Source organism: Hipposideros armiger, unplaced genomic scaffold, assembly GCF_001890085.2.
Source record: "Hipposideros armiger isolate ML-2016 unplaced genomic scaffold, ASM189008v1 scaffold_114, whole genome shotgun sequence".
Classification (NCBI taxonomy): Eukaryota; Metazoa; Chordata; class Mammalia; order Chiroptera; family Hipposideridae; genus Hipposideros; species Hipposideros armiger.
In genome coordinates, this window is record NW_017731464.1 from 2073136 (window position 1) to 2096951 (window position 23816).

A 23816-nucleotide genomic window follows, 5' to 3' on the forward strand; every position below is an offset into this window, starting at 1 on the left:
TCAAAATGGACCGCTAAACTAAATATAAGACCTAAAACAATAAAATACATAGAAGAAAACATAGGTACTAAACTTATGGACCTTGGTCTTAGAGAGGATTTTATGAATTTGACCTTAAAGCAAGGGAAGTAAACTCAAAAATAAATGAATGGGACTATATCAAACTAAAAAGCTTCTGCACAGCAAAAGAAACCATCAACAAACAAAGAGGCAACCAACCAAATGGGAGAAGATATTTATAAACAATACCTCTGACAAGGGGCTCATACATAAAATATATAAAGAACTCATACAACCCAACAGCAAAAAAACAAACAATCCAATTAAAAAAGGGGGCAAAGGACCTGATCAGACACTTCTCCCAAGAAGACATACAAATGGCCAACAGATAATATAAAAAGATGCTCAGGGGTGAAAAGTATAACTATTGCATTGTTTTGTACACCTGAAACTAATTTAAAAAATACCCAAATTGTCTTCTCAAAATCTTATTTTCATCCCCTACAAAAATTTTCTCATGCCCCTTTGCAGTCCATCACTCTTTCTTCTGCTCTTTCTGAGTAGGCAACTACTATCCTGCTTTCTGTCACTATCTATTACTTTACATTTTCTAGAATTCCATATAAATGAAGTCACATAGCAGGTATTCTTTTTTGTTTAGCTTCTGTCACTAAGCATAATGATTTTGAGATTCTTCCATATTGTGTGCATTAGTAGTTCATGCCTTTTTGTTGCTAAATAGTATCCATTGTAACTATATTTGCTTATCCATTAGCCCACTGATGATTGCTTGGATTATTTCCAGTGGTTATTTTAAATAAAGCTACTATGAACATGCATGTAAAAAAATAAAAAAGAACAGATGCTCAACTTCACTAGCTATTAGAGAAATGCAAATCAAAACCACAGTGAGATACCACCTCATACCTGTTAGAATGGCTATTATCATTAAGACAAGTAATAACAAGTGTTGGAGAGGCTGTGAGAAGAAAGGAACCCTCATACACCGCTGGTGAGAATGTAAATTGATACAGCCACTATGGAAAACATGGAGGTTCCTCAAAAAATTAAGAATAGAATTACCGTATGACCCAGCAACACCTCTTCTGGGTACGTACCCCCAAAATTTGAAAATATTTATTCATAAAAATGTATGTACCCCTATGTTCATTACAGCAGTTTTAGGGTGGCAAAGACATGGAAACAACCTAAGTGTCTTTCGATAGATGATTGTATATATATTGATACACACACACACACACACACACACAGATATCCACAATGGAATATTACTCAGCCATAGAAAAGATGAAATACTGCCATTTACAACAACATGGATGAATCTTGAGATTATCATGCTAAGCAAAATAAGTCAGAAATAGTTGAGAACCATATGCTTTCTCTCATATGTGGGATATAAAACTGAAAGCAACAAACAAACAAAACAAAGAAAAACTCCTAGACACAGACAACAGTTTAGTGGTTACCAGATGGTAATGGGGCAGGGAGAGTGGTAGAAGAGGGTAAACGGGGGTCAAATATATGGTGACAGAAGAAGATTTGACTCTGGGTTGTGAACACACAAGGCAGTATACAGATGATGTATTATAGACCGGCACACTTAAAACCTATATAATTTTATTAACCAATGTCACCCAATAAATTTAATTTAAAAAAGGGGGGAAAAGACAATGTCTTAATTCAAGTACTTGGCAAATTAAAACCTTGGTTTGAAAGACATTGCTCTCTTTCTACTAGCTTGTGCTTACCTTGGCCATGCACAGGGATGACATGAAATAAGCCACAGCCAATGGCTTCAGGGAGGGCTCCACTCTTGGGTTATTTATTTAAACCAGGTTAATTTAAAAATAAGATGGACAATCTTTCAGAATTTTACAAGCTTATTTGTCAGTCAAAATTTGAGATTTTACAAACGTATTGAGAGGAAAAAACACACAATAGTGGTTTATCTCTTGCTTCTGCTACCTGTCCATTCAGTTTTGGGAGGACCTGTCTTTTGCTTTCTTATTCAGAGGCAGGCTGAGGGAGTTGCCACCATGTGAAATTGCTGGTGGCAGCAGCAGGAGGATGGGTTCTAAAATGCTTTTTCCTGGATGCACTTCTGTTCATATCGATCACAAAAAGACACATGGCAATGCTGAACTGGAAGTGGGTGGGGAATTATCATCGTCTTCTATACCCAAAAGTAGAGAGGAAACAGATACTGGTGAACAATGAGAGCTTTCCTCCCAGAGGAGCTGCCCTCTTTGTTAATCCATTTGCCCCCACTAAACACTGTCCTTTCTCCTTTATTTTCCCAAAGCACCACTAACACAAGGCTCTTCTACATGTCAGACTTTGAATCAAAGGATTAGGCATACAGGAGGTATTTATAAGATAGGGCTGGAAACAACTTTTAAATTCAATATCAGACATCACCGATTCTCAAAATGTATTGGCCATTCTCCATTACAGGGTATTTCTCATTGGCTGTCTCTTTGGCCTCTGTTCTTTGCTGTGTTCTTGCTCTAGTGTCCCTGCCTGTCTTGCATAGCCTGTCTTTCCTTATTTGCTGTTAAGCCACTTCTGATTTTTCTGTTACTTCCTCTACAGGGCAATTTATCCCTTTGTTTCACCATCTTCCATATCAAGGCTGGTGAGGGCTGGCAAGTAAAAGGAAAACACTTGTTTCATTTATTCTACTCACAATGCTTCTGACACAAAAATGTGTGGGTGATTTCTCACACTGACCAATTCTCTACCACCAGCTAGGCATCCTATATTTCAATTCATTTCTGACACTATTCAATTCTGGAATTAGCATCAGATCCTACAAGTTAAGGGCTCAGTCCCACAAGACTGCCTCTACCTCAGATACCAATTGCAAGTCTGGGCTTCCCATACTGGCTATAAATTGGGGGTTCCCACAATTCCTTCCTTGGGTTCAATAATTTTCTAGAATAACTCACAAAACCCAGGGAGTCACTTCTGTCCACTGACTTATATGATAAAGGATATCATAAAAAAAACAGATGAACAACCAGATAAAAATATACATAGCTCTTCACAAAGATGGCACCAAAAGCAAAGAAGGAAGCCGCTGCCCCTTCCAAAGCTGAAACCAAAGCAAAAGCTTTGAAGGCAAAGAAAGCAGTGCTGAAAGCCTTCCACAGTCACACACACACAAAAGAGATCCTCACATCACCCACCTCTGAAGGCAGTCCAAATATCCTGGGAAGAGCGCCCCCAGGAGAAAGAAGCTTGACCACTATGCCACCATCAAATTCCCCCTAACTACCCAGTCAGTCATGAAGAAGACAGAAGACAACAACACACTGGTGTTCGTTGTGGATGTCAAGGCCAACAGGCACCAGATCAAACAGGCTGTGAAGGAGCTCTATGACATTGACGTGGTCAAGGTCAACACCCTGATTAGGCCTGATGGATAGGAGGCATATGTTAGAATGGCTCTTGCCTATGATGCTTTGGTTGTTGCCAACAAAATTTGGATCATCTAAACTGAGTCCAGCTGGCTAATTCTAAATATAAAAATTTTACACTGTAAAGAAGAAAAGTACATAGAGTGAGGTTCCAAAGAGTCTCAAGCACAGGAACGTCTAGGAGTTGGGATGTGCCACGCTACTGGCACCAACCTGGAAGCTCTCCAAACCCAGCACTTGAAAGATTTTTATGGAGGCTTTGTAACGTAGGCATGATTGATTATTAACTCAATCTCTAGCTCCTCTTCCCTCTGTAGAAGATGGGGAGTGGGGAAGAAAATTCTAAGCATCTAATTATAGCTTGGACTTTCTGGTGACCAGCCCCCATCCAGGATCCCATGAATTACCTCATTAGAACAAAAGATGCTCCTATAACCCAGGAAAATTCCAAGGGATTTAGGAGCTCTGTGTAAGATGCTCTTATCACCCTCATCACTCAGGAAATTACTAGGGTATTAGGAGCTCTGTGTCAGGAACTGGGGGCAGAGACCAGTATATATAATTTTAATTATTTTATAGCAAGGGAAGCAGGAACTCACTCTTCATATTTTAAGGGGTCCATCAAAAGATTTCTTAGACACAGGAGATCCAAGATGGTGGAGTAGATAAACATTGTGCCTGCTTCCTTCCATGAACACATTAAAATTACAACTAAATTATAGAACAATCAACCTGGATAACCATCTGAAGCTTGACTGAAGTTTTATAACTAAGGATATAAAGAAGAAGCCACGTCGAGACTGGTAGGAGGGTCAGAGACACAGAACTGGCTAACCCCACACCTCGTTGTGGCAATTGAAAATTGGCAGGGATACCTCTGCCATGGAGATTACCCCCAGAGGACCAAGGGACCCCAGCCCCACACTGGCATCCCCAGCCCAGAGTATTGGTGCTAGAAAGAGGAGCCCCAACAACATCTGGCTGTAAAAAACAGTGGGGATTCCAGACCATCCAAGAAGGAGGTGAGAAACCCAGGCGTCCTGTTAAAGGGCTGGCTCAGACTCTCACTCTCAGGCACTCACCTTGGGCTCCATCGGAAGTACAGTAACTCAGGGGGGTGGTCTTGGAGACACACGGGGGCAGACTGAGTTGTGTTGCTTTGGGTTGAGGGCTGGAGGACAGTCGTCATTTTCCCTGTCCTCCTCCCATGTAACTGGCAGGATGGTGCCATCTTTCCTGTGTTAAGCCCACCCACTATGCTTACAGCCAAATCTGAATCTGATTGGTCTTTTGAGCTCTGCAGCTCTGCCCTGCTGACTCAGCTGGGACCCTGCCCAACCCAACTCACCAATGCCAGAGGCACTTTCTCCAAGAGTAGCCAGCCTCACCTGCATTGCACTCTTTCTTGGAAAACTATCAGACTCCTACAGACCTCACAAGGGTGGTGACTGGCCTCGGTGTGCTCTGAGACTTTTGCTGAGTAGTTCAGGCTCAGCACTAACACCAAATCAGAATTTACATTAACCTGGTAACCACAACTCTTCCCACTCTAGTGACTCCCTGAGACCCTGCCTCACCCAATTTGTGTACTGCATGAGGCTTTATCAGTGGCTGAACCTTAAGGGAACTGGCAGGTGGCAGCAGGCCTCAGGGTGTCCTGGCATTTGGGGAAGCTATCCTAGCCTGGTACTGGTGGCAGATGTCCTCAATTCACAGCATGGCATCTCTTACATTCCTCCAGAGTTAGCACAGGCAACGAACAACCATGGATAACTTTGTAGCTCTTACCAGGTAGTCCCAGCCAGTCACAGGCAGTGGGTGACCTTGGCCTACACTGGAGCCCCTCGCAAGAGACCCTAGAATCAATATACTTGGAGGTTGGCTTCAGATCACAGCACAGCACCTCCCAATAAGCCCCACAAGTGGCACAACCAAAGGGCAGTCTCAACAGGCACTAGAACCCATTGGGGCAAATCTCACTCAGTGGGGTAAGCCCCCTGCATAGCAGTCTATAAGCTGTGTATGTGGCCAAACCCCACAGCCAATCAGCCTGAGGGTCAATCTCGCCCATTGACATGCCAATAGCAACCAATGCTCAACCATAACAGGAAGGCATACACAACCCACACAACGAACATTCCTGGAGCACCCAGTGTTGGCGACCAGGGAGACTGTGCCACTGGGCCCCACAGGACACCTACTACATGAGGCCACCTGGCCAAGACTGGGAGACATAGCAGATCTACCTAATACATAGAAACAAACAGAGGAGCAGCCAAACTGAGGAAACAAAGAAATACATCCCAAATGAAAGAAAAGGAGAAAACTCCAGAAAAAGAACTAAATGAAATGGGGGCAAGCAACCTACCCAATGCAGAATTTAAAACAATGGTTATAAGGATGCTCAAGGAACTTAGTGAGAACTTCAACAAAGAGATAGCAAGCATAAAAAAAGACATAGAAACCATAAAAAAGAACCAGTCAGACTCCCACACCCATCCTGTCACAGCCACTTTTTATTTGTGTCTTCAACTCTCTGGCTGCAACATAGCATTGGAATCCATGTCTGTCCCTGGCCATGTTGCATGACTGACACTGCAATCCTGGTACAGATGTAGCATGAGAGATGCTCGCAGGGGTGATATGTGTGTGATATGGCTCTGGCCACTCAAGGAGCAGCTTCCACATCATAGTGCGAAGGTTGCTAAATTTTCTGGAGGGTACAGAGCCTGAGCCAGGAGACAGACAGTGGGGGAGGCGTGAGGTCTCATCTTCCTGCTGATGAGCTTTCTCTCCTCCAAGTGACGAAGACAAGTGCCTGCATTAGTCACTATTGGTGCCTCTTGTTTCAATCTCATAGGTCTTGTAACAAGCAAACGTTTATCCATCATCCTGGCTCTAGTCTAATTGTCAGTCTTCATTTCTGGAACTCTTATGAGTTACGATCTGATATTGCATGTGAATTGACACTGGTTTTTAGTGAAAAGTTCGGGGCGGATGAGTTATAAATTGCTGGCTTGACTCTATCCTAAACTGGAATTTCTTATAATATTTGTAACCATTTAAAAACTTCTGGTTGCTCCTTGCTGGATTTTTGTTTTCATTTATACGTAAGTCTCCCAAGTAGTGTTTAAACTTTTTAAAAAACATAAACAAGCTATAGAAACAACTGGAGGCCTCACAGTACACTGGACTTTGGAGTCAGATGAACCCAGGTCTAGTGTTCAGCTCTGCCACTTATTAGCTGTGTGTTCCTGAGCAAGTTACTTACACTCTCTGGGCCTCAGTTTCCTTTTCTGTAAAATAGTGCTAATGATGTCCACTGTAAAGAGTAGCCATGAAGATCAGAAGCAATCTGTGTTGTGTTTGCCAGACTTGCCCCCTTTTGGCCTCAGTGGATGTGAGAAGCTAAATCACAATCTGAAGAATTCTTAGGGAGATGGAATCAGAACGGGGGAACTTGGATAAATTAAATGTTTCAAAACAATATCAAGCCTGAAGTAGCCTTTTTATAATAAGTGTGGTCTCCCTCTCTTCTGAATTATGCTTTAATGAGCATCCTGAGTGGACTAATGATTCTGCCCCCTTCCAAGATGATATTACTTAAGTATTCATTCGACTTTTCTTTTTTTTTTAGAGCAGGGGTGGGGAGAAATAGATTCACTTCGCGTGCAAAATAAGGGAAACAATAAGATTTTATTAACTAGGCAGCTTCTTGAAAGGCATATGAAAAGTTCTAGAAGTTCAATAATGAGCTAAATAACTGATCTCAGTAGATGGCACCATATCATGTCTTATTTGGTTTAGAAATTTCAACTGAATGTGATGGCAGACTTCAGGGGACGGTCATGCTTATACCATGAAACCTAGAGGAGAATTTGGAAAACATACTTAAAAATGGTAGGACAGCATCGTCAAGGAGCTGCCATAAGTTTTCTGTCTGCTCAGTGGGAGCAGAACTAGTTTAAATGTCATCACACTGTGAGGAGTCATGTACGGAAGCCTGAGTTAACTCATGCTGTTTCTATGAAAACCTGGTTAACTGACACTGTATTTCTACATAAACTTGATTTAACTTGTGCCAACAATATTTTAATGCTGCTTGGCGATGAGTGCCCCAGACATCTGCCCAGCTAGCCCACCCTTTAATCCAACCACTGCCCTTGCAACACTCTCCTTTATGCCATCATGCTTATCCAGTTCCCTTTCTTCCTGACACAGCCTTTGTTTAGGTGATGGGACAAAAATCATTGCCATCTATCTGATGGTTCTCAGCCTTTGTGCTCCCCGGGCAGTTGAAGAAGTCTGGTTTTGTACACAGTTTCTTCCCTTGCCATGTCGTACCCTCCTGAGAGGGAAAGGACTAGGATGTCACTGCCTAGTCAAGCCTGTTCTTCTGGCTTCTGGGATGACAAGTGGCGGGGGTGGGCATAGAGACAGGGCTTGGGAGGAGAGGTGGGCAGGATGGGGTAAAGGAAGGACAAGTTAAATGAACTTCTGAATTTGCATAATAAAGTTGAGGCTGTCAGGGAAAGTTGAGAGAAGGGAGGCAGGGTAGAGGGAATAAGGCAGAGCTGGCTGGGGCAGAGGAGGAGGTTTTGGGGTGGGGAGGTTAGGGCTTGAGGAAAAAGGCACGTGGTAGCTGTGTGTGAGTGCAATGGATCAGAGAGGAAAAAGGATTTGGTAAAGCACTTCTGGGGACTCTACTTTTCTTGGTGTCTGAGAAGTAAAGGATGTGAGATATTTTAAACTTCGTGTTGCATGAATCATGTCCACAGGACTGTGACATCTCTCCAGGACAACCCCAGGTGTGTGATGAAGTTTTGTTGTGCAATTACATTGTCAGATTAAACTCTAGTCCTGTTTACCAAGAGGTCATCTTCTCTTTCAGTTAATCATTATGTAAATCTCTTAGGGTTCAATTCAGAGGGCATTCTTAATTCCTCCATTTCTCCATTCAGGTGTCTCACTGTAGCTTCCTTGTGCTGGCAAGAATCAATACCATTGTCATTATTATTAATAATAGTATGGTCATCACAATAATTGGGACAGTTGGGTAAAGCACCGCTGGAAGTGAAAGCCCAATTAAGACTCTTTGAACTCTAGAAATAGAAATCTGAAAATTCTTTCTCATTATAATGTAAAAATTGTGAGTACGTTTTGTAGGTGATTTCACAGTGTCTACAATAAGAATTCATTTGTTCATGAAACCTCAGCAGATCCTCCTCAGTCCTGGTTTGTGCATGCTGTTCCTTTCCTCAGGGCTGTGGAGGATAGAGCAATGAGTCCGAAATGGAGCCCCCAAGGCTCTTGGTTTAAAAGAACAGAGGAAACATGGACCCAAACAGGTATAATGTGAGGTTGAGGATACTCACCTCTGAAAGGGGTACCGACACAACGTGAGCTGGGAGTTCGTGTTTTGGGCAAGACTGTTCTTAACAGGCGTCACCTTTGGGCCCCTTTAATTTATTCCCCACTCTTGGTTTTCAGTTTTCACAGAGCATATCCCCGAAGATGCTGGGTGTCTTCTCCCCTCTCCTGCTAGCAGCCAGTTCATTCCTCTGTCTTTCTGTGTCTCCTTTCCAGCTCAGATTCTCCCCTCCTTGGTGGTAGCAATATTGAGGTCCTCCTTTCCCTTCCTCCCTGATCTTGTCTTACCCATGACTCTCCAAATGCCCCCACCCACCTGGGAGCATTTTACTCAGGCCCTTTACCTCAAAAGGCTCCCCTGGGCCCCACTTCCTGTCTCAGGTAGAGCACCAGATTTGAACCATTGGTGGAGGCTAGTGGGCTGACTCTCCCATTTGGAGAAACATGAGGGTGGATGTTTTGGAGGGGAAAGTGCTGGGCTTGCATTGGGTGTCAATCCTACTTCCCTAAGCCATTCCCGGTATCATGGGCACTTGTCCCAGGCCCTCTCCAATTGCCCTCTCTCTTTCCATGTGGATAAACTAATTTTTTCCATGGATTTATTCATGTGGCCTGTGCACCTGCCCACTGGTTGGTTTGGGCTGTCAATAGAGCCCCCACTTCACCGGCCAGTGCTAGCAATTCTGTGAGAGGGTTTTCAGTGTTCCTGGTGGGGAAGAGATGGTAGGTGCCATCAGAAGTGGGCAGAAGGCGCTGCTGAGGCCAGGCCCAAGCTTTCTAATTCTAGAGCTAGGAACAGACTGGTTTCCTTGACAACAGAGATGAAGTCTGCTCATCTGCTCCTGAGGGGGGGCTTTGTGTGTCTGTGGAAAGCACTGGGATTTGGGGACAAGAAAGGTGATCCTTTCTTTATCAGTGCAGCAACCCATTTCTGAAAACTCGCCAGCCCTTACTGTATTATTAATATTAAGAACGTCCCAGGTGGCACAATGATATCAGTTATATAATCTGCACATTGGGAATCCAGATATAGAATCTTCTTTTTCTTTCTACTAGCATTGCCTCTGATCCTTGATCTATTTTACCAGACCTGCAACACCGTTTTGACAACAGGTTTTAAGATGTCAGTCAAATATGTACTCACCCCTAGCACTCTTCAAGGCTAAATGACAAGCATTTCTTCTTCAGCTAGCAGTGATTTGTGTGGCCAGGCTGGCTGCTGGGAGGAAATGAAAGCTGTCACTTGAAAAGCTGACATTGGCTCAAACCTGCACTTGTCAGATGGCGTCCTCAGAAAAGGCTTTGGGATCCAAACCCTCATTCTTGATGCAAAACAGAAGACTTCAAGGCTAAAAGCCGGTCCTTTTGCTTTGCCCACCAGGCCTGATTTCAAGGCAGCATGTCTTGGTAGTGGCTTGGTGTTTAATTCATGCACCACCCTTTCCTTCTTATGCATTATTAAAAGCTCCTTAAAAAGCAGCCTACGGATCAGATCGGATCACAGGGGAGAAGACGTGCCAGCAGTGATTTCACATCTCCTGCAAGAAGCAACATCTGCTGCAGGAAACACTCAGGGAAGAGAGTCTGCAAAATTGTAGCCTGTCGACAATTTTAGCAGATCTGAAAAAGATGACCTTTGGACCCTGAGCTTATAAAAGCAGCTAATTTGTTCAAATGCGTCTTATTTTATGCGTGCCTATGTCATTGCAGAGAATTCTTGAATGCTAGGTACTACAGATGGGAAATTGTCAGCGCGACTTATGTGCCAAGAATGATTGTGATGAGATGGGAATTAATTAACAGGGGAAGGCAGATTCAGACAGATGTATGAACAGACAGATGGAAGCCAGAACCTGGTACCTTTTCCATGAGGCATTTCAGTGACTTTCCTCTTGTGAAAATAGTGGCAGAGTGGCTCAAATTTAGCTCTTGCTTGGTCCCCTTCCCTAGTAATCAACGGATGAGCTGCGGCCTCCTGAAGCCCTCCAAAGGTTCTTTTGTTTCTTTGTCTCCCTAAAAGAAAGATACCGATCACCTTAAGTAAACAGTGGGCTCCTTTAGAGGAGGCTTCCTAGGCTGAATTCTTTGTTGAAAGGCACCCTCCTTGCCCGGGACCTTGCTGCTCTGACCCTAGGTGGCACATTATTCCCCTCTCCCTTCCCACCTCCTACATCCCATGGCTGGGGAGAGAGGGAGTCCGGGGCTGCTTTCCCAGCTCACCTCTTTCCCCATGTGGGCCAAGCAGAGGCACCACTGGAGCTGTTCAAATCACAGACTCACAGTCAAAGAGTACCTCTGCCCTGGAAGGAACCTCAGCGGCTGCCTTGTCCCACCCTTTATTTTACAGATGGGGAAACAGAAACTCAGAGAGGCTACGTGGCTTGCTGTCAATCACAGAGTTAGCTAGTTGGAGATCCAGGACCAGACCTCTGGCCTCTGGAGTCTGTCCAGTGCGCTTTCCCCATGACACACCCCTGGAATGCCCCCCCTGGTTTCTCAGTCTGGTGTGTGGTTCAAGTGTACATCCAGGGATTGGGAATGTATACATATAGGATCTCGATTGGACCAAGTGCCCATGGCATTCAAATGTTTCTCAGGTGAACAGAGATTGATTAAGGACTTACTGTAAGCCTAGCATTGAATAAGGTGCTTCTGTGTGGACCTGGGTTTTTGTAGGTGGGCTTTAGGTAGAAGTGTCACTGGCTAAATTCAGTGCTGTTTTTGATGGGTTGACAAAATGGTTTTGCAAACTATAAAGATCCACAGGCCTCACTACATATTTTTGTACTTCTTCTGATTTGGTTACAAAACACTAATTTTGTTCTGCCTTCCATAGAGTCATAGCTAGGCTTTCCTTTACTGTCTGTGCCACTTAATCCTCTGAACCCAATGAGAGGGGAAGGGAAAATTGAAAACTTGACCATAAACATCACCTTGGGGCCTTGGGTCCAACAGAATATCACAAAGTCATTTTGCCTGTGGTGCTTCAAAAATGAGGGGTGGAAAGACCCCTGGAGAATTCCCTTTAGTGTCCTCTGGTGCAGGGCCTGCTGCCTGTTGAACATGAGGTTCGGTTAAGGGAAACTTAAGGTTGATTGGTACAGTATCTACTTTCTATCATGAGCATCAGCAGGGAAGAAATCCAGGATGTCTGCTGTGACATGTGGGCTGGCCATTTAGCAGATGCTGCCTCATGAAGGGAGTGACCCAGGGGAACAGCAGAAAGCCTGCCGAGCTTAGCACACATCTCTCGAGGGGTCTGCAGAGTTTTCCTTTTCCCCAGAGGCCCACCCGTAACTCCAACAAGAGATTGTGCAGCCACGAATGTCACGGGCCTTCAGAAATGACACATTTAGAAGGGCCTTGAGGTGTCATCTCATTGCACTTTGGTCTGTACCCTCTTCTTCAAATCCTATTGATTACCGCTATTTTTCAGGGACCAGTCTAGGTGTTAGGGATACATTAATGCGGAAAATCGGACAAGACACTTCCTTCTTAGAACTTTCAGCCTAGGTTTTTTGTTATGTTTACCATTTTGAGAAAGAAGGTTCCAAACAATAAGCTTTCCCCCAATCACGCTCTGTCTTTCCTATTATTTTTGTCCCTTGCCTCAGTGTCAGTCTTTTGCTCATGTTTCCTTCTTTTCCCTCAAACAAGAAGCATCCGGAGGCTGTGCATGTAAGGGTGTGCATGGGAGGAGTCTGTCCATCCATGGTTGTCCTAGGCAGAACCCCGGCTAAGCAGATGCTTCCTTCTCCCTCCCTCTTTGGTGCCCTATCACCTCTAAATACCTCCTTTCCTCAACTCCCCAGGTGTCCAGGGTCCCCTGTTAAAATAAAGTAGGGCCCCCGGCATGGCATCCTCGCAATGTGTCTCCCTAAGTGCTCCATGTTCTCTTCTGTTCCCTGCTCTATCAAATCTCCAGGAAGAATGCTGTCTTATTAGGTCATACTGCTGTAGGCAGAATTGACAAATATCTCATCAACTATCCCAGGAGTGCTGGCCTTTAACATTGTTTGCGGGAAACGAGTAAACTCGTCGTATAGAGAAAAATGCCCGCTTACAGTGTGCTAATAGAAAACTGATGAGAGTTTATTTGAGCCAAACTGTCGACAATTGCCAGTGTGGATAGAAAAGGGGACACGTTAAACCTGAAAAGCTCAGGAGACTGAAAATAACCACAGAGAATGGTGTGAACATAAAAAGTTTTAACTAAGTGGGCCATGGTGAGAAGTCATATCTTCAGCTTCCTCATTAAACATTGTTTGCGGGAAACAAGTAAACTCGTCGTATAGAGAAAAATGCCCGCAAATAATGTTTAAAAAGAAGAGACATATTAGCTGTATAAACCTCTAAGTGATCAAACTTCAGGCAGGGCCGGCCGAGTGACACGTTGGTTAAGAATTGGTTTGGGATACCAGAGGGCCCCGGTTCGGATCCCACATATGAGGGCCAGTGACACTGCCCTCTACAGCTAAGATGCTGAACAACAGCTTAACCTGGAGCTGGGCTGCCGTGAGTCACTGGCGACGGTGTAGGCTGTAGCCCCTGCTGCAGTGGGTTGCCAAGGGCTACCGTGTGTAGTGAGGGGCCAGCAGCCGCCATGAGCGGCCGTCCAGAAGCCGGCGACTGATCTACCTCGCCCGGGAAGAGCACAATGATGGTGCCAACTTGGGCCAGTGAAGCAACGTCCTCCACAACTAGACTGAAGAACAAAAACAACAGCAACTTCTCTGTTCCCCTTCCCCCGATTCCCCAATAAAATCTTTTAAAAAAACAAAAAACAACTTCAGGCACAGAGGAGGGGTTAGGATGTTTCGGCAGCCTGGAGAGCTTGGGGGCAGACAGAGGAGCCCCAGCCCCCAGTCTGCACCTGTGGCTTAGTGGGCCTTGCCTCTCAGGCTCACACAGACGGGGGTCATTTGCCCTATTCACTGTTTTTTTTCTTACAAGTGTCGTGTGTGCATATATGTGTGCGCGTATGTCCATGTCTTCTTATTAGGTCACTGTTTAACTTATGTGCATCTGTGTAACTATTCTTGGTCCATTGGCCCTTTTGAAGAACATCAGTGTTTGAAGTGCCTGAGGTGGTGCTATGCTTACATGTCCCCATCATCCAATTCCAGAGGAGTCACACTTGTCTTCTCCCACCACTCCATTCCCACAGGGTGGAAGAGACGAGCTACTTCACATATATTATCCCTGGGCTGTGATTTGGGAAAGAAATAGGATTCATTTTCTTGACACTATCTTTCACCAGTTACAAATGGTAACAATTGCCTGTGGGACTCTTGAGAAATTATGAAGTGTTAATTAGCAGAAGCACTGTGTATTTAAAATATGTGGTATATTTAAATAACTATTAAATTAAACCTTCTTTGCAGAGTTGAGAAACCATCTGGTCCAAAAATCTGAGGCGTTCAATTTTGCTGTATATGGTAAGAGAAATGTTTAAATGGTTCTAGAAATGGTGATATTGTGTCACTTTTATTTCCTTAGCTATGGAAACTGAGGCACGGAAGCAGGTGGAGACCTGGCTATGGTCAGAGCCGGGGCTACTCTAACTGATGTACCACCACCCGTCCAGAGGGTGTGTTTAGACCATGAAAGGTCTGTGTTTCTATGACTGTGGTTGCCCCTTAGAAGTTGTGTATTTCAAACTTCTTGATCCCAATGACTTGTGATGCTTTGCACTTTTAAAAGTGCGAAGCAAGGATTCCGGCCATTTTCTGCAGAGATGAGGACCGAGCAGGAAGCCCAGTCCAGTCACAGACAATTAAGTATTTGGACAAATCACATCCTTTTGGTCTCAGTTTTCTCATAGGTTTAATGAAGTGGGGAGGGTCTAACAAGGAAAATAAGAACTTCTCCAAGTATCTCAACACAGGACATTTCATGCAGGACATTTGCACAGGTCATGGAGGAGCTGAAACAGACAGAGCATGGAGAGGCAGCCCAGAGATTAGCTCCTGTGGGAAGTCACTTCCACTTTTGAGGCTGGAGGGAGAAGGGCAGGAGGTGGGAGATGGAGCATGGTGGGCCTCTCTGACAGGAGCTGGGGAAATGGAAGAGGTGCCACTTGAGGCAGAGAGCGAAGGAGGAAGTGCCCCAGTGTCTCTCCCTGTCTTGGGTCAGGGCCTCCGATTGCCCCCAACCCAGCAGGAAGCCAGTGACATGGTGCCTGCTGGGGTCAGCAGGGAAGGCTGAGCAATGGTTAGGTCAGGAGCAGCCCAGGCCAGGTTGCCTTTGAAGTACCCTGTAACCTGGACATTCAAGGAGAGCTACAAGTTCAGTGTGTCCTTGAGGGTTTGTCGATGGGGAAACCAGGCCAATACAGACAGGCGGCCTTTAACGAGACTCCCCTATTCCCACCATCAGAAACAAACATTCCCAGGGCACACCTACCTTTTTATGCACTGGGCTTGCCTCGGTGAGGGGAAGACCAGGCAGGCCTACAGGGATGGGGTTTGTGGGTGAGGGGAGGAGGAGAAGATACAAGATGGGGGCGGAGTAGAAAGAGGAGACAGAAGAAGGATCACATCTGCGGATGGAGGGCCAAACCCAAAGCCTACCGTGACCAGGGTGGTTACTGTCTGTGCAAAAGGATGCTTCTCATTATAAAATAATTCACAACAGTGCAGTGTCCATAGCAGGCTTTTCTAGAATGTTTAACAGGTTTTCACACGAGGCACCTCTTTCATAGAGTGTCTTTAATCAATACCTGTCAAACTGGATTGGCTTGCGAACCCTTCACCTATGGTCCCTCCCTGTGGAAGTGGCATTAGCAGTCACACCCTGTCCTCAGCTCAAGACAAAGTCCTCACACAAACAGGCACTTCCCCGCAGTGGAATTTGAGGTGCTAATGGACTCTCCTTCTCTAGGCTTCAGGCTCTGCATCTGTAAAGTGAGGGGGTTGGGTGTGCTTTCAGGGCCCTCCTAACTCTGCCACACAGGGATCCACCCCAGACCCTGGCAGACAGGTGCAAGAAATGGCCCTTCAAGCCATGCCCAGAAGAGAGCATGTGAGGCGTAGATAGGACGCTTATATAGCCAAGCTTTAGGCTTAGCTCAAGGCTGTGGCCTCAAGGACGAACTTAAGTAACTAGACGTTCTTTGTAATAACTCGAGGTCTCTCATTTCTTGACTGTGAAATGGAGGGTAGGCCGACCACAGCAATGTTTCCTATAAATCCATTTCTCTGCCACCTGCTGCTCTCACACCTCACATAACTGCTCTTCTCTCAACACAAGGCCTTAAAGACCCACGTTTCCCTGAAGTTCCCATCCTCTTGTGCTTTCCCTGTCTCCCTTCCCTGTCACCTCTGCATGATGACGCCCCAAAGTGCCAATGTAGAGAGGCAGGCTCTTCTTGAATTTCAGGGAGGAGAGAGGCCTGTGAGGAGGGGGAAAGCTGGGAATACTCATGCATTAATCATTTTTGTCCTGACTCCCATACAGAGATGAGTAATAGCAGAAAAAGATGCAAGTGTGATGACAAATGAGAGGTACTGGAGCAGAGAAAAGGGAGAGAGTTCTACGCTGGAGATTGGAAAGACCTTGACCATAGGACGGGAGAGGTCTGGCCTGAGCCAGGCCACAGCAGCACAGACATGAGGGAGCTGTGGGCTGACATGGGGCGGTGAGGGTGATCCTGTTTGCCTGGGGTGGGCGTTTCACGTAGAGGAAGAGTGGGAGATGATGCCTCAGGGCTAGCCTGAGGAGCTTGAAAACCAGAATGACTTTATTCTGTTGTACAGAAAGCAATGGCACGGTGCCACTCCCCGTGCTCGAGCCCATGGCAGATGCTGGAAGTCAGTCCCCATGTTCTTTCCGACTGAATGCAGAGGAGGACTCAAGCTGTACTAAGGCAGTGCCACCCGTCCACTGGAGGTGGTACATGATATAAAGCTTTGTGACCTTGGCTATAGACAAGGAAAAGTTGTGGGTGGTTTTCGTGAAACATTTTAGAGACATAACCACATGTGCAGATTGGATTGGAGGAGGGGCACTGGAAAAAGAGATCAGTGGGAAAATGAATGCAGTAAGAATCCAGGCCAAGAGATATCTGTACCTTCTTCTGCCCATTCCAACATTGAACTTGGTGGACCGGCTTTATTTTTTAAACCCAGGCTCTTTTAGTGGGTAAAGCTACCCCATTCCCACACTCATGCTAGGGCATATGCCAGTGGCCTCTCCTGTCTTGCCTATCAAACTGAGCTTCTTGTTACCCAGTCACATAAGAGCCCAGGCTGCATTAGAGGCACGTTCTCGTCTCCTTTTTGGGCCATATGTTTTTCACTCTATAAAAAGCATCAGGGCAAAAATACTGATTTACAAATCTCCATCAAGGTCATTGAAATTAAGAAATTGGGATTCTATCACCTAAGTTTCTATTCTTCTGGTAATAATTGTTCAGGGCTCTCCGTAAGGCAGGGATGAGGAAATTTTCTATTTTTCTCCTCCAAAAGGATGAGACAGTTTCTTGGTTGACCCTGTTAGAGATTGATGAACTGGAGCAGTCAGAAGCCATTAGCGTTGCCCCAGTGAGCTGCTGTTCAATTCAGAAGCATCGGCGGAGCCCAGGGAGACGTGCCACCAGAGGTCAGTGACTTGCCTTTGCTCTTTATCCCACAGTGGAAAGCTGGGCTTCTCCGCTGTCACAGTGGCCTAATGTGGTGGCTGATTGGCGCGACAACTTCTGAACCTTTATTCCAGGGGTCTCCTTTGTCATCATGGTGCTGCTGATGACAATATGCTCTTAAACTCTTGCTACGCAAAATGTGATCTGTGGACCAGCAAATCAGCATCACCCAGGAGTTTTCGAGAAATGCCAACTCTCAGGCCCCACCCCAGACCTGTGGAATCAGAACCTTCAGGTTAACAAGATCCTCAGATGATCTGTAAGCACATTAAGGTTGTAGAAGTCCGAGGCAGTTCTTGAGGCCAGAAGTGAGAAATCAGGGTGTCAGCAGGGCCATGCTCCCTCCAGAGGCCCTAGGGACCCCAGGGGAGGGTCCTTCCTTGCTTCCTCCAGCTCCTGGTGGCTCCTGGGGTTTCTTGACTTGTGGCTGCATCACTCCAGTCTCTGTACCCATCTTCATGTGGCCACCTCCTCCGTGCCTGTGATGGGTTTAAGGCTCAACTGGATAATCTAGGATGATTTCATCATGAGATCCTTCACTTAATTAGATTGGTTAAGACCCATTTTCCAAATAAGAGCTCATATTCTCTGGTTTTGGGAGTTAGGATGTGGACATATTTTTTGAGGGGCCACTGTTCAACCCACTGCAGGCCCCCGTGGAACCTTCCCAGATAGCATGCTTCTGAGCCGCTTGCCAGGGTGCACTCTCCTCAGCTGGCCAGTTTGATGTTCTGATTTACCCAGACTGCTGGAGATGGCCAAATCATACCAGCATCACTGAGGCCTCTTCTACGACAGACATTGTCCTATGTGGTTTACATGGATGAATCCATTTGATTGCAACAACCCCTTGGGGTTGCTACTCCCACTTTACATATGAGAAAACTGAGGCATGGGGTGGTTCAGTGACTCACCTAAGGCCTCAGAGCTAGTAGAGGTGAACCTGGGATACAAACCCAGCAGTCTGCACCAGAGTCTGTGCTTCTGAAATTATGGAGGGTTCTAAAAGTGGAGGAGAAGGTGGCGCCAGGGCCCTTCATCTCACATCCCAGGGAGGGTGGGCACAAGGAAGGCGAAGATGGAGTGTGGGCAGCTGTCCTGCCCCACCCCGCAGCGCAAGGAGGTTGGAGGAACCACCAGCTGTTATGTATTGCACCCTGAAACCTTTTCCATTTAACACTGTGTAGGTACATGTTTCCATAAAACAGTTTGTTATGGCTAAATGCTTTGTGGGGTTTATTACCAAAGAAGGTCTTCAGTTGGATATGTAGTAAGGCTTTATACACTTTCAGCCTGTGTCATGCCTTGGGTTAACACATCCCATTGTTTTAGTAAGCCAATATGTAAAATCTTATTTATTTGCTTTAAATGCCCTTATTTTTAGTGGTGAGAAGTGGGATCTTTCCTTGCATTCACTCTCTTTATACCCTTCATGATTTTGGTTTGCAGTCCTTTGCCACCTTCATTTTCCCTAGACTGAAAATCTCACGCCTTTCTCTTATGTTCCAAGCTTGACTGCCAAGAAGGCCCAGGAGCCCTTCCCAAGACACAAGCGTGTCCGATGGCTGGGCACAGCCTTTTGTGCCTGTAAAATAAACGACCAGGTCAAAAGGGTCAGGGAAGTAGCTGGAAAAACCTGCAGCCCAGTCCAGGCATTTTTACTAGTGATGCAAGCAGCATTGTAACCAGCACTGGGAGCTCCAGATGGAAAATTGGAACTCACCATTTAAAACTGCATATCAGCTGAAAATCTACCTGTGTCTTTAGCACAGAAATTCAGCAGCAAACATAACCTGCCTAATTTTATTAAGCTCAGATTCACAGATTATTGACATTCCCTTGAGAATTTTTGATGAGGCAGTCAGCCCAGCTGTATGCTTGCTGGCAAGATGGAATCCAGACTGTGATTTTAAAAATTCAATTGTTACAATGTCAATAGACCACATGAAGAATGATTTAATAGTAGCAGCTAACATTTACTGAGCCATTATTATTTATCAGGTCTGTGCCTTCATGTATTATCTCAAAAGCCTCTGAGGAGATATTGTTCCTCTCTACATTGTACAGATGAAGAAACTGAGGTCTAGAGATTTTAAGAAACTTGCCCAAAATCATATAGCTAGAAAGAAGCAGAGCTGGGATTTGATCCTGGACCCTTAATGCTCTCCAGAGCCTGGATCCTTACCCATGATGCTATGTGGTGGAGCCAGCTTCGCTGGGCCCTTAATGTAATGAGATCATTTTGGACTCCTACTGAGTTATTTACCACCCCCAGCCCTGTCCTCCACAATAGTTCTTAATTTTCCCTTTGCTTGCCTCAAATCTCTCTATTCCCAACATTGGGGAAATGCAGGGCAGATCCAAATGGCAGATCTGGGAGGGTTCTTGGAGGGAGGATACAGGGGATGGGAAATAGCATTGGTTGAGCTCTTACTGTGTGCTACTTTTTTTTTGGAGAACAGTTCTAGCCAAGGTAGTTTTCATCAGCTCAGTGAATCAGAAATCCAGGTGGGGGATCCATTGGCATTTTTGTTTCATTTTGCTATCTTTTAAGTTCTGGCCCTCTCATCCTAGCCTGCTCTTGCCTTATGACATTATGTCCTGTTTCACAGAGGAGGAAGACGACTTCTCAGAGCATGTGGATGTACACTGAGTAAAAACTATTTGGGAGCTGGGCACGTCAGTCTGCCTTTCCTCACAGATCTCAGGACACCACACCTGGCAGAAGCAGGACTGACAACCACCAAAGCTCTTCTGCTGATAAACCCTGAGTCAGGGAAGCCCCATGGCCTGTTTCTCAGCTTCCTGACCCAGTGGATGGCCTGCCATCCTCCCCCCACTCCTAGGAAGGGCAGTCCCAAAGCTGGTGACACTAACTTCTAAGTTTGGTTCCCATACTTCTTTAATTCTAAGGCACACATTTCCCCCCACATGCCAACATCTCTGAAATTGGGATGTGTCCTCCAATTAATAATGGCATGATTATAATTGGCAGTGGTTTTTCTTTTTTAGTAATATTTAAATTAATGGGGTGTCAATTAATCAATGAGGTCTTAGATTTGGAGAACTACGATGATGCCAATGTTTACTTTATTTTTACCCCTCACTATCAATTCACTATCTGATTGGCATCTCTCTACCTTCACGTCTGAGGCCTGTATCAAAGGTCTTCCTTTGATCGCCTGTGTGACTAGCTTCCCCTGTCATTTCTTCAAGCGGGAGATGTCCTGGAAGCAACAGTAAATGAGTCCCCAGTATCTGATGGCTCTCAAGTTGTTATCATGACATTTATCTTTCATTTCCTTCCTTCCTAAATATTATCACAGTTTTTAGAATCTCCGGACATTATGAAGCAGTGGGTCATATTTTTATATTTGTGGGTTCACCTAAGTATTTATTTCCTTGAGTCTGATGTTAATAGCCCAATCACCCCACCACCTAAAAATGAGTATGACTGAACTTCATTAAGTTTTAGTAAAAGGAGAACCATTTTATAACCTGGATGTGGGATGGAGCTGGTGTCCTTGATAGTTATCCTTGTGAATCTCTGATTTAGACAAATTATTAAGGTAATTGCTATGGTCAGCTTAGCACAGAAATTGCCTGGAGGTATAAAGAATCACTGTTCATTATGTGTGCACCACATTTGATGTTCCTGTCAAGTGGTTTCCTGATCACCTTTTTTTTTTTTTCTTAGCTGAGCCATCCTGCCACCTGTTGGCAGCTCAGCAGCAGCTCAGCTCGGGCTAGGAATCAAACTGGCGACCCTGTTGCTCAGAGATCGCGCTCTTGAGCGAGCTCTTAACCAACTGAGCCACTTGGCTGGCCATTCCTGATCACCGTTTGCTGGAAGCTATTATCCCTGTAGGTTGTATCTTAGGGGACTTGATTTCACCTTATTTGAGGAAAAGAAAAAACAATTAGAAGTGTCTTGAGAAAAGACAGTTCACAGGAAGATGAATGATCTGAAAGACTCAAAAGATGCACTTACCTCTTATAATAATCCGCTCTAAGACCCAGAACAGAAATGTCAGAAAACTATTTGGTATCCTTAAAATAGTTTAAAAAGACATGGCTTCTAAGAAATAGGAGAGGGCAGTCATAGGAGAGAACAAATTAAGATAAAAAGGCCTGAAGTGAATGGAGATAAAATAAGGAAAGTGTGCAAGAGATCAAATGTTCAATATTATAATGAAAATCCACATTATTTTTCTGAATTAAAATTCATGAAGTTGGAAATAATGACAAACTGTCAGAATGCAAAAAAAAATAATAAATGTCAATATTAAAACTAGTAAGAGGAAAAAAAAAAGAGAGAACAGAGATTCTCCGTATGGATCATTGGTGGTCCTGAAGGAGATGCTGGCATGAAATGGAAGCAATCACTGAAGAGTTAATAGAAGACTATCTTGAGCTAAAGAAAAGGTGTGACTATGTTTCCAGGGCAGGCTACCTGCTGTAATGACAACCTTAGCATCTCCAATCAGATGCTCAGTGGGCTGCCTTCAGCAACACCCTGGCTCCTTCCTTTTGGTGGCTACATCACCCCCACGGGTCTCAGGGTTTCTGTTGAACCCTCTGTATCCAGTAGGGAGGCAAGAAAGGGGAAAGAGTGTGGAGAAGGCACCTCTGCTCTTAACTGCCTTGGCTACAGGCGATGCATATCACTTCTGCTTACATTCCGTTGGCTTACATTCCGTTGGCTTACATTCCATGTGGCCCTATCCAGATGGAAGGAAAGCTGGGAAATGTGAGTGCCCAGGAAGAAGAGAACGTGGGTTTGTTAAGCACACGGCATTGTCTCTGACACATGGATACACAAACACACATACCGGTATGCATATAGAGAGAGCTTGAAGTAGTTTTTTCCTTAATAGCTTCATGATAAAATCCAAACCGTAAAGGATCACAGGGAGAAGTGGAAAGTCAAACAACATGCCTGTTATCGTTTCCGTCTCGTTCCTGACACTGTGACAGTCTGAACCTCACTTCTCAGGCTTTTGGGGTGTCTCCACATAGATGTTCCAGAGGCCAGTCGAGTTTCCCATGTGAGGCTTTAGACCCTCTTGCCCTGTCACATATTCCCTCCAGTTCCCACCTTCCCTTCTTCCTGGGCCTGCTAACTCGCCTCCTCTCCCTCCCCAAAGTCAGCAAGTCTCATGTCTCATTGGAGTTGTGGATTTTTACAGCTTTCTCAGTCTGGAGAGGGAGGGATGGTGTCAGATCCCCCACCCCAAGTCCTAGCTGTAAGGTGTCCTTACGATTTTCTCTTATGCCCAATTAGTGAGAAAAAAACCCCTGACAAAACCAATAAAAAAACCCCAAACCCATCAAAACAACTTTGATCTTAATGTGCTAAAAGAACATTTATTTCCACCTCTTGTGGCCTAGGGTATGGTTTATTCGATTAGACACAGAAAGACATGTCATCCAATAGCTGTTCCCTAGATTTCTTGCCTGAGGGTGGGGATGGGGACTAGGGTAGTCCTGCCACGTGATTCAGTGGGTTACACTTTACTTTCCTATTGAAGAACAAATGCTCTCAAATTAGGCCAAAAAACAGAATCAACTGTTTTGTGTTTGAACTTGACCAAGGTGAAACTTTTCAAAATATAGTTCCATTGCTGTTAGGTACCGTCGTGCCTGAAGGCAAAAGGTAGACAAGATGACCGCTTAAAAGTATCTGTGATTGGATTCTAGGATGGCCTGAGGTGTGGAATAGTGAATTACAGGACATGTCAGTTCAATTAGACAGACTTTTTGATGAGCTTTTATCCACATAGTATGCAAGTTTGGCTGACCTTGTCGCTGAAGCGACTTTGTATTTGAAGGCTGAGCCCAGCCATCCTGCTAGTTCAGCATTGTCTCTGCATCACAGGGCTCCCTGAATCCCTTTTTCTTTCCCCTTTATGGAAGGCATGAAGTCCCTGTGGTTTTTGATTGGTGGCAAAGGTATCTGACAGTGGGTAGAAGCTCAGTGCTAGAGCCTATTCATGAGCCTCTGCTGGAGCACCCTCCCCCCAGCACTGTAATGATCTCTTTCTGTGAGCTCCCACTTGCCCTATTCATGGGCCGTTTGAGAGCAGGGATTGTGAATTACATCCTTTGGTGTCCTCATGCCAGAACTAGGCAGCAGAATTATTGTTTAAGGTGCTGGCTACATCCTTGGGGCTTCTTCCAGGAATATGGCGCCTGAGCCTTGGGCTGTGGCCATTTGCTGATTTGCATTAGCCACCTTCCTACCAGGCCCCTTGCATCTGCTTACCTTCATTTGGATGAGGGGAGGAACGTGCAGTGAAGTAAAAAGAGAGAATAGGCTCTGGAACCAGATAGGGTCAACCCAGACCCTGCTCTTCACTAGTTCT

General features: G+C 45.1%; 1 protein-coding gene across 5 annotated transcripts in view; it reads left to right on the plus strand.

Annotated features, from left to right (window-relative positions):
• Positions 1-23816, plus strand: part of ADD2 (adducin 2) — a 103728-nt gene that overhangs the window by 25096 nt on the left and 54816 nt on the right. The window contains exon 2 of one of the 5 annotated variants that reach the window (XM_019647677.1): positions 14195-14248. The exons of 2 other annotated variants lie outside the window; for them this stretch is intronic. The gene's annotated coding sequence lies outside the window, so the exon portion shown is untranslated. Of the gene's footprint in view, positions 1-14194; positions 14249-14309; positions 14421-17278; positions 17412-23816 lie in introns of all 5 variants that reach the window. 2 more of the 5 variants (XM_019647678.1, XM_019647675.1) reach the window with 2 other exon arrangements.